Consider the following 12,195-nt stretch of genomic DNA (forward strand, 5'->3'; position numbering starts at 1 on the left):
GAGAAGGAGATAAAATGAACAAGAGGGATAAAAAAATGTGAATGGCTTTGGAAATGATCAATTTCCAGCTGGATGGAGTTAAAGTCAGGTTTAAATGACAGTTAGTGTGGCCCACTGCCATACCCTATATAATCTCATCAGTCATAACTCACCTTATTTTTAAGTATTTATTTAATTGTGGATGTGTCTTTGTGTGAATATGAGAGTGGGTAGTCACATAGACCAGAGCCATCAGATGCCCCTGGAGCTGGAGTTTGAAACTGTCGTGAGCTACCCTACAACATTATCCCTAAATGAGATATCCGTCTGTTTATGTTAAGTCATGAATAAGTCTAAATGTATGGTCTAAGATTACTGCAGCCACCCAGCCAATTTCCTAAGGCTACCAGGACCACACTTCAGTTGATCTAATTCAGAACAAATTTTCATCCGTAGATGGGATGAAAAATCTAGGTGAGGATTAAGGTCATGGCCAAGGTACAAGAGGAGAAGGAAGTCTGAGTTAATTATAACCTAGGTTCTGCCGTCTTTAATTCCAGGAAGCTGTCCCTTAGCTAGGTGGACAACGCGTTGATTGACAGATGTTCTTAGAGGCATTAGGAGCTGCCAATTCTAGAGTTCTAAGATGTAGTCCATAAGAAACAGTGTCAGTACTGAGTGACTAGAAATCTGTCATTTAAAAAGACCATTGAATGAGGATTTGGTTGTTTTCTTTCCAGCAATCATAACTGGTCCAAAAGACTTCCCAAAAGCCATCATTCTCAAGACCAGTTGGGTAAAGGTATTTTGGCATGGTTTCATTGCCTAACTAAAAACAGTACCAAGGGCCAACAAACTGTCCCCACATGCTCAAAGGATGACATTCCCAACCCCTTGACATGTTTTGGAATATATAGCATAATGCATACTTTAAAAACATTCAGCCAGGTGTAGTGGCACATGCCTTGAATCGTAGTACTCAAGAGGCAGAGGCAAGTGGATCTCTGTGAGTTTGAGGCCAACGTGCTCTATAGAGTGAATTTCAGGACAGCCAGGACTGGTATACAGAGAAACCCTACCTCAAAAAAATAACCAAGAAACAAAAAATGTTTGTCTGGCTAGAAAGTGGGTTCCATGGTTAAAAGCCCTTGTTTTCCAGAGAATTGGAGTTTGATTCCCTGCACCCACATGGAAGCTCACAACTGTCCAGAACCTTAGTTCCAGGCGATCCATGACCCTCTGCTGGCCTCTGCTGGTACCAAGCATGCATGTGATGCATAGACATACATGCAGGCAAAATATTGAAACACATAAAATAAAAAAGTTACTACTGCTGGGCAGTGGTGGCACACGCCTTTAATCCCAGCACTTGGGAAGCAGAGGCAGGTAAATTTCTGAGTTCAAGGCTAGCCTGGTTTACAGAGTGATTTCCAGGACAGCCTGGGTAATACAGAAAAACCCTGTCTCAAAAAACCAAAAAAAAAAAAAAAAGTTACTACCTCTGAATAGTCTATACATGTATTTTACTATCACATGGCACTCTATAAATACCTATCGTTTTTATGTGTCAGCTCAAAATAATTTAATTTACAAATTCAGGAGTAGACAACTAAACAAAACATACCTACTACTTATCTTTTGGGAGATGACATTACAAAACAGATAAACAAAAATAGCTACCAAATTTTGGGACAAAGTCTTTCACTAGTCTTGACCTAACCAAGTAGGCTAGGCTGGCTGCCCAGAGAGCCACAGGGGTCTGCCTGTCTCTGTCTTTCCAGTGCTGGGATTATAAATCATTATGGTTTTGTTGTTGTTTGGTTTTTTTGTTTGTTTGTTTTTTGAGACAGGGTTTCTCTGTATAGCCCTAACTGTCCTGGAACTCACTCTGTAGACCAGGCTGGCCTCGAACTTAGAAATCTGCCTGCCTCTGCCTCCCAAGTGCTGGGAATAAAGGCATGAGGCACCACTGCCCGGCCTAATCGTCATGGTTCTTACTGCGATTGTTATTTGTTTGTTTGTTTGTCTTATGAGACAAGGTCTATGTAGCCCTAACTGGCCTAAACTCTATGTAGATGAAGCTGGCCTGGAATTCACAGAGATCCTCTTGTCTCAGTCTCTCCAGTTCTGAGATCAAACATGTGCACCACCACCCCTGGCATCCTGGCTTTTGAGTACTCTAGGCTTCAACTCATAACTTCACTGATTGAGCTATCCCCCTATCTCTAAGACTTGACCAGGTATGATGGCTTGCTTCTGTAATCTCGGAGGAGTCTGAGGGAGGAGGATTGCTGTGGGGGCTATCACGGGCTACACATTGGGAACCCCATCTCTAGACAGTGATGGACTGGCTTATGTGTGTCTGTCAGCTTGACACAAGCTGGAGTTTTCCGATAGGAAGGAACCTCAATTAAAAAAAATGCCTCCATAGGACCAGCTGCAAGGCATTTTCTTAGAGACTGATGAAAGAGGGCCCGGCCCATTGTGGGTGGAGCCATTCTTGGACTGGTGGTCCTGAGTTCTATAGGAAAGCAGGTTGAACAAGCTATGTTGAGCAAGCAAGTAAGCAATACCCCTCTGAGGCTTCTGTATCAGCTCCTGCTTCCAGGTTCCTGTCTTGTTTGAGTTCCTGTCCTGACTTTCTCCAGTGATAGACTATGATCTGGGAGTGTAAGCTGAATAAACCCTTTTCTCCCCAACTTGCTTTTGTTCATGGTATTTTGTTGAGGCAATAGAAACCCTCACTAAGATAAATGACAACAGAAAACTGAGGTGGTGTGTGCACCTGTGGAGCAGAGGTTGGAGAATCACTGTAAATTGGGGGCCAGCTTGATCAACATAAAAAGCTGTGGCTTGAGATACAGAATGAAACCCTGTCTCAAAAAACAAACAAAGAAAGAAAAAACTGAGATAAATGCTTTTTTTTTTATAAAAAAAAAAATCTAAGTTGACAGACTGAGGGTAACTATGCAAACATAAAGACCTGACTTAAAATAGCCAGAACCCATACAGAGCTGGACTCTCATGTACCTGCCATCTCAATCTGGGAGAAGAGAGTATAGAGAAAGGGGTAGAGACAGGAGGATTGCTGGAACCTACTAGCTGCCAAGCTAGCTCCAGGTACAGTGAGAAAGCCTTTCTGAGGGAAATAAATGGCCAGGGGTACATTATGCTAGACTCCAAGGTTGCCCTTCAAATGTTCACAGGTGCCCATACCCACACATGTGTGCATATACCACATATACCTCCCCCACACTCAAACACATCCACACATATGTGGTAACTAAATAAATAAATGTAAAAAAAAATTTAAAGCTAAAAATTAGGCCAGGCAATGGTAGAGCATGCCTTCTTTGATCCCAGCACTTGAGAGGCAGAAGCAGGTGGATTTCTATAAGTTCGAGGCCAGCCTGGTCTACCAAGCAAGTTCCAGAATAGCCAAGGCTACACAGAGAAACCTTATCTGGAAAAACAAAAGGAAATAAATAAATAAATAAAACTTAAAAACCAATGATAGAGTCATGTCACACACTTTTAATCCCAGTACTCAGAAGCGGTAGATCCTTGTTATTTCAAGGCCAGCCTGGTCTACATAGCAAGTTCCAGGCCAGCCAGGGCTACACAGTGAGACCCTTACAACAAACAGACAAGCAAATTAACAAGGAGAATTTATTTTGAAACATGAGCAGAGATGAGGTCATTAAACCACGCCAGGTTGTTTGGACTTCTAAATTATTGAGGGCCAGGTCTTCCTCTCTTTCCCTCACTCTTTTCTCTGGTTAGAGCCCTCTCTACCAACATAGAGCCTGTCCAGTTGTTTAGGACCTGGGGGAAACTGTGTTACCCAGGGCTCTAACACAAGGCACACGTTGTGTGCCTTTGCTTGCTCTGGCTCAACCTGAAATAGAGTATCCTTTCTGTGGACTGGAGTTCAGATATAAAAGGAAGACTTCCCCTTCCCCACTCCAGTCCTTCCCAGTGTAGTAACCACCACCCAGAGAGAAGAGGAGGTAGCCAGAGGTGTCAGGCAAGGATGACATGTGACTCCCCTGTCTTAATGTGGGATTTTAACATGTTTGAAGTGGCTGAAAGGATTTTCTTGTTGATTTGTGTCCTCTAGCTTTACGCACAAGAACTTTTGAGAGATTTACTACTCAGTTCTTCGAGGCACTTCCTCCTGGGAAGAGCAGCTGTGGGGCAGTTGGGCCGGATGACTATGGGTGAGCCAACAAGTTCAAGGGCTCCAAATCCAGGCCCATTGGCTTCGGCATTTACTTCTGGTGCAGTAGGGGTGAAATTTGGTTCCAAGAACTGAAAATCAGTTTGCTGCCAGATGTGGTGGTACACATAGGCAGAGGCAGGAGGATCTCTGTAAGTTCTAAGATAGCCTGATCTACTTAGTGAGTTACCAGAGTTATATAGTAAGATCTTGTCTCAAAAAACCCAAAAAACAAAACAAAACAAAACAAAAAAAACAACAGGGGACAGAGGGGGGAGGGAAGGGAGAGAGGGAGAGAGAGAGAGGGAGAGAGGGAGAGGGATGGGGAGAGAGGGAGAGAGGGAGAGAGGGAGAGAGAGAATATCAGTTTGTGGTTGTAGACTGTGATAGTGGTAGTGGCTTGGGTATCATATAACAAACCAATGTACACTAAGAGGACAAAGCTGTATTGAGGTTCAGGGTAAGGCAGTGAGGGAGCCCCACTCTCCTGTCTGCTCTGTCATTGGTGCCTTCATTTTCTCTCCACGACTCGACTCTGAGTGTCCCTAGACTTGGTGGCCACTCTTCCGTGGTGTTCCAGTTGATGGTGTTTTAGAGCACTTGTTTATTTTTGCTTGAGACAGGATCTTACTATGCAGCCCTGCTGGCCTAGAATGCACTGTGTTGATTGACTGGAGATGAACTTTACAGCAATCCTGTCTCTGTTTTCGGAGTCCTGGCATTATAGCTGCGTGCTATCAAGCTTGGCTTAACTAATTTGTTCTATTGAGTTCTTTACTCTCTTGAGATCCAGAGTGAGATGACATCAGGGTAAAAATGCAGGCTGTCCTTAGGGGAAATGTTAGCTATTTTAACATGCATGCTATAATCCCAAAACCACACAACAGAATTTTAATTGCTTTTGGATTTGACAACACTGGAATTGTAGTTTCTGAAGATAACCTTCTTTTGCTTCATGCAAGAAGCCCAGGGTATAATCCTTATCAAAACCCATCTATGAGTTGATGTTGAACCCCCTGTAAGAAAAAGCATGCTGTTTATGAGTTTCTTTCAGCTTTCACAGAGGATGTACCCTGAAATGTAGGCTTGTCAGAGGGAGAGAGTTCAGATGGTACATTTCTGAAGCATTCCAGGGATTTTCAAGAGTCTATTGCGTAAGTTCCTCCCCCCCCCCCCCCCCCAAGGCTCTTCAGCTGCCCACCTCCTGTCGCTTCCTTTCTAGCCTCAGGCACAAGCATCTCTGCTCCAACAGCCAGCAAGCAACACAATGAATCAGGATCCAAATCTGTTTGAGCGCAGGCAGGAGGTTGAGATGCAGGAGTGAGTCAGCTGGCACCAGCTCTCGGGAGCAGTCTCAGCTTGCAGGCCTTCAGGAAGTGAGTCCCCCAGGCCAGCATCTCCCTCTGTGGCAGACTGCCACCAAAGCCTGCTGTTTATCAGCCTGGGACCAAACACAGCAAGAAGAGCCTGGCTTTCTCATATTTTGAAACCCTACTATATAAGCCAGATAATGTGATAGGCTAGGATTGCAAAGGTGACTTGGATACCCTATCTTTCTTAAGCAGCTTGCAGCATAGTGAGGGGAATAAAGGTAAATGTAGCAGTAGAGTACAATGATGTGGGCCATACAGGCATCCATAAAAGGCAAGGAGGACAGTTTGGAAAAATTTGAAGAGACTGCTCAAAAGAGGTGATGAGCTGAAGAAAGAGGGGAAGAGATGTGCCAAGTAGAAGAGGCCAGGACCAGAGGCAAGAGGAGAAGCTTTTATAAAACATGGATCCTGAGTAGATAAGCTGACTCTCCCCATCACAGTTTGTACAAGTAAGTTCTGTGTGCTTGGAGCTTGTAATCTGCAGCACCTCGTTCAGGCAAAGTGTACCACTTGCTGTGTTTGGTCCCAGGCTAATAAACAGCAGGCTTTGGTGGCAGTCTGCCACAGAGGGAGATGCAGGCCTGGGGGACTCACTTCCTGAAGGCCTGCAGGCTGAGACTGCTCCAGAGCTGGTGCCAGCTGACTCACTCCTGCATCTATATTTATATGGGTGCAAACAGGGTAGGTGTGCAGATGATGTCTCTGAAGTGGAAGCGCTCCAACTGCTTACATTTTCTTAGTCAAGTGGGAAGCAAGATCATCTGTTGATAGAAATAATCATGGCCTAAGGAAAAGAACCACAATGTGATTGGCAGGTCTTAAGAAGTGCCATCTTAAGGTTCTGATTATGAGTATAAAGTGAAACTAGCCCTCTCGGTTTTTTTCTCCAGCGTCACTTAGCTTCATTGGTACTTAGAGTGAGCCAAGGATGTGGTTTTGGCAATTTCCATGGTGAGAGGCAAGGAAGTTGAAGGTGTGCTCAAAAGAATGATAACAATAGACTAGAGACTGTAAATAAGTTTGGAAAGTGAGGGAAAAGTCAAGGTTATGAGGATCAATTTGCTCATGGTCAAATAAATGTAGATGAGCATTTTGGGGGATGGACTGGTAGGCGGTTAGAAAGAGATGCTAGTTTCGTAAGGACACAGGAAGCAGTGCTAAAGAAAGGTGGGAGGCTGGTTTTGGGAGTTTGGAGATAAACTGAGATAGGGCCTGGGAACTTACATTTCTAAGACCCACGGTGGGGCTGGAAAGATGACGTATCAGGTAAGGGTGCTTGCCTTGAAGTCTGAAGACCCGAGTTTGATCAACTCCCACATGTTATCCTCTGATCACTGCAAGTGTTCCACACACATACAAAATAAATTTTTAAAAAGATCCTTGGTGGCAGTGATGCTGCAATTTTGGCAGTCAGTGACCAACCAGCACGTATGTTGCAGAGTAGTGTTGTATTGTAGCAGTGGTTCTACCTGTGGGTCTTGACCCCCAGAGGGTCACATGTCAGATATCCTATGTCACAATCACATTTACATTACGATTGATACCAGAAGCAAAGTTACACTTATGAAGAAGCCACAAAATAAATTTATGGCTGTGGGTCACCACATGAGGAAATGTATATATAAAGGGTCACTGTGTCAGAAGGTTGAGGATCACTGTGTTGTAGAGTGACAGTGAACCAAGAGAAAAAAAATGGCCAAGAGATAAAAGGGAGTGTGACCTGATGATTGATTGGTAGGCAACCAGGGGACTAGTAGACAATCACATGACCTGATATTTAAAAGCTGGGTTTTATGAGAACTGATTAGAAACTGTTTGGCTAAAGGATATTTGATAGCCAAAACGAGATTAAGGCAAAGTCACAGATGGGTGGTGAGGGACCCGTGCATGGAGTGTTCTAATGAGTGTGGGAGCCTTTAGAGTGGGGAGCAGGTGCAGGTAAGTACACTGTAAACCGTATCCTCGTAGACTGTGTTGATACTCATCACAAGAGTGATCACAATCCTGGGAGAAGTAAAAAGCAAACTAATTAGGGAATAAGACATCCCACCAAGCTCTATAGTATTTAGGATTAGGAAGTTACTATCAAAGAGAAAATAAACATTAGCATAGTTTGAGAGTAGAACCAAACAGAGCTGAGACTGTAAGAAAGCAGTTCAGGATGATCTGTGGAAATACATAATCAGGACTGTCTATATGGGGATCCTGAGGAAAGCTGGGACACAGACTACAACAGCACTGTTGCACGGACCCCACCTGTGCTCCATCACTTACTACCCACATGTCCTAGCCAGTCCCATTGTTCCTTCTGCTCAGCACTAGCTCTGTTAGGTGGGTAAATTCTGTATGTAATGTGCCTTAGAGAAAGTGGAGGGCTAATTGAGATGGCCAGTACAAGTGCTTTAAAAATATAAACAACTAGCTGGGCAGCGGTGGCACACAACTTTAATCCCAGCACTCGGGAGTAGAGGGAGGTGGATCGATGTGAGCTCCATGCCAGCCCGGGCTACATAGTGAGACTATAATCTAACAAACAAAATAACATCCACAAAAGAAAACAAAACCCCAAACAATAACAAAACAACATCAAGAAACAAATGTATTGAGTGAGGAATTCACGGAAGACTTAGTTATGTAAGAGATGACCAAGTGAGAACAGTCTATTAGTGAGCACAGATAGCTTCACATCCATCCCTCTCTCCCTCCCTCTTCCTTCCTCCCTGCTGTCTCTTTTGAGAGTGTTGGTGGTCAAACCTCGGACCTGGTTCATACCAGGCAGGCTCTGTCTTACTGAGCTATAACTCAACCTTTGCTTTGCTAGTGGTCTCATTTCCTAGCTGGCCTCTGCCTCCTAACTGCTGGGATTACAAATGTGCAGCACCATGCCTGGCTTCATATTAGTCTTAAAATAATGAAAGATTCAGAGGATGGAGAGATGGCTCAGTAGTTAAGATCACTTGCTGATTTTGTAGGGGACCTGGGTTTGGCTCTCAGCACAAATATGGTGGCTCTAGCCATCTGTACCCATAATTCCAGGAGATCTGATGCTCTTTTTGGACCTCCTTGAGCACTGGGCACACATTTGGTGCACATTTAAGTGCATGAAGGCAAAACATTCCTATACATAAAAGAAAATAAAAAGTCTACAAAAACAAACAAACAAAAAAGGCAATTAAAAAAAAAAAGCCTTTGCTGTGTACTGACACTGTTTTTGTAGGTGTTGCTCAGTGACTGTTGCTGATTTTTTTTAAAAGATTTATTTATTTATTATATGTAAGTACACTGCAGCTGTCTTCAGACACACCAGAAGAGGGAGTTAGATCTCATTATGGATGGTTGTGAGCCAGCATGTGGTTGCTGGGATTTGAACTCAGGACCTTTGGAAGAGTAGTCGGTGCTCTTAACAGCTGAGCCATCTCACCAGGCCCTGACTGTTGCTGATTTAACTGGTGTTCGCTGTAGGAACTACCCCTCTCCTCAAGCTTTCTCTTTATAGACTGGGAGACACAGGACACACACCTGATGCCGTCTGCCCTAGCTTTGTCCTAGAAAACTGAGGTTGGCTGCTCATAGTGTAGCTTGTTACTTTTTTTTTTTTAAATAAAAAAACCCAAAAATCAAGACCCCCAAACATACAAAAACAGGGTCTCACTATATAGCCCTGGCTGTCCTGGAATTTAATTTATAGACCAGGACTGACTTTAACACACAGAGATTTACTTGTATCTGTTTTCCAAGAGGCATGGACCATCATTCCAGCTTGTTAAAATCCTTTTTTCTAATAATTTTGTCTTTACTGTTCTTCAAATGCTGGGATTTATTTTTTTGCTGTTAAGAGATCAAACTTGGCTGTGTTTGCTAGGCAAACACTGTCACTAAGCTACATTCTTAGCCCAATAGTACAGTTTCACTCTCTCTGAGAAAGGGTCTCACCATGTAGCTCAGACCAGCCTTGAGCCAGTGGGTAACCTAAACTGGCCTTCAGCTCTTGATCCTTCTGCCTAAGCCTTGAACCATGGGCTTAAGAGTGCCACCCACCTAGCTGAATTCAGTCAGTGTTTTGAGTCATGCATCTCAGGTTGGTTTCAAACTTCTTATGTAGCCAGGCAGGACTTTAAACTTCTGATCTCTCTACCTCTCAAGTACCTGCATTACAGGCCATGTACCACAGACCTGGTTTAGGCAAGTCAGGGGATGGAGCCCAAGGCTTTGAGTATGCTAGGCAAGAATTCTACCAACTAGTCAGGCAGTGGTGGCACACGCCTTTAATCTCAGCACTTAGGCAGGGGCAGGGGCAGGCGGATTTCTGAGTTCGAGGCCAGCCTGGTCTACAGAGTGAGTTCCAGGACAGCCTGGGTAATACAGAGAAACCCTATCTCGAAAAACAAAACAAAACAAAACAAAACAAAAAAAGATTTCTACCAACTGAGCTACATTTCCAACCCCAATTCAATCCTTTTTCTAAAAAACAAACAAAAATGTGTTGGCAGATGGGTATGGCTGGGCACATGAGGTCGGCAGCTAACTTGCAGGAGTTACTTCTCCCCTTCATCCGTGTGTACTTCAGGGGTTGAACATCAGGTTTGGTGGCAAGTACCTTTACCCATAAGTCATCTTACTGGCTCCATGGTATAGCCCAGGCTAGCCTCAAAGTCATGATCCTTCCACCTATGCCTCTTTAGCATTTCCTGCTAGTCTATATAACCAAGCAGTATGATTTCTTTCTTTCTTTCTCTTTTTTTTTTTTTTTTTGAGACAGGTTCTCGCTATGTAGCTCTGGTTGTTTTGAAATGTACTCTGTAGACCAGGTTGGCCTCAAACTCAGAGATCTACCTGCCTCTGCCTCCAGAGGGCTGGGATTAAAAGTACACCACCATGCCCAGCTCCAGGCAGTGCAATTCTTTTTTTTTTTTTAATATTTATTTATTTATTATTACTGATTGTAAGTACACTGTAGCTGTCTTCAGACACACCAGAAGAGGGCGCCAGATCTCATTACAGATGGTTGTGAGCCACCATGTGGTTGCTGGGATTTGAACTCAGGACCTTCGGAAGAGCAGTTGGTGCTCTTAACCGTTAAGCCATCTCTCCAGCCCCAAGTGCAATTCTTAATATGAAAGATATTTCATGTTCTTCTCAACATGATGTCTATCATCTTACCACTGTCCCCTACCCACTACTTTAGACACACTAGTGTTCCTCCAGAATGCCCACTATGCCAGAAATTTAAGGGGTGTGTGTGTTACTTTTTTATGTCAGTCTCCTTGCTACATAGCCAAATATGATTCTGACTTTTTTGTAGTGGAAATTTTATCTAGATTGAAACACTGCATCCTACAGGGAAGTTCCTTATGCTGGAAGGTAAGCAACTTAAAGTAGCTTCAGGAAGTCCCTTGAAACTGACCAGTTTCACTAGGCCTCTCCCTGCCGAGTTAATAATGAAAGCTGAGAGCCCTTCAGATGGAAGGAAACTGAACTGCAAAGACTCCTAGGTCAGACCATCACCTGCCTGGAAAAGTTTTAGACTAAATGAGACCAACCAACTTATACCAACCTAGCAATATCACTTTCCAGCCTGTTGGAGTATGTTGTAGGTTCCCTAGCATCTCTGAGCAGTTAGCCATGTTGCAGTGGGCGTTAGTGATGCCATTTTGAGTCATTTTTGTTCAGCTATGTAACCCCAATAGATTTCATTGGTTTGCCAAGTTTGCCAAGACTTCAGTGGTATCCTTAATGAAATTCCTATCTGGGGTAAGTAAATGTGTGTTGTATCTTCCCAAGAAAAGATCTGTCACACAATATTTATTTTTTTAAAAATTTATGTGAGTTTTTGCCTACATTTCATGTGTATCTGTTCACTATGGCCAGAGGTCAGAAGAGGACATTGGATTCCCTGGAACTTGATAGAGATGATTGTTAGCTGCCATGTAGGTGTTGGGAATTGAACCTGGGTCCTCTGGAAGTGCTCTTAACTGACTATCCTCTTCAAGCCTTGACCTTTGACCATCCAGTTCCACTTTCTCTGCTGGCATGCCGACTTTTCCTCCATAGAATAGCTTTGTGGTTGTTCCATACCCTACTCCATTCTTGGATCCTCTAAGTAATCTAGACTCGCCTCATACTCTTGAACCTCCTGCCTCAGTCTTGAGGTTTTCTTTAGGTTATCTCCAGAAAGCCTGTTTTGGTTCATCCTCTCAACAAAGTCTGGGTTAGCTTCTTTCAAGTTTATCTTCCACTGTCCTTATCTTAAAACCAGACAGAGCTCTCAGAACAGGTTTCTATGCTTATCAAGTACTTGGAACTTAGCTGGTACACAAAAAAACCTGAACTACAATGAAAATGAAGCAATCAGTATTCACGAATTCCATGAAACCCCAAACAGTTCTCTGCTAGGAGGCAAGGTATGTGGAAGTGATAAGGGCAAGAAGCCTGGTGAAATGCAGTGATCACTACATGCAGCCCACTGCTATTTTAATCTAAGAAAATGCAGACACACAGCGTGAGTCAGAGGTGTGTGGGGAAGAAGGAAGTAGGAGAGAAAACTATCTTCTAGTGTGACTGCTGCTTTAAAAAGGAGCCTTACAAATTACAAACCATATTACATATTACAAGTTGTTTAGGTAA

This window comes from Mastomys coucha, unplaced genomic scaffold, assembly GCF_008632895.1.
Source record: "Mastomys coucha isolate ucsf_1 unplaced genomic scaffold, UCSF_Mcou_1 pScaffold23, whole genome shotgun sequence".
Taxonomy (NCBI): domain Eukaryota; kingdom Metazoa; phylum Chordata; class Mammalia; order Rodentia; family Muridae; genus Mastomys; species Mastomys coucha.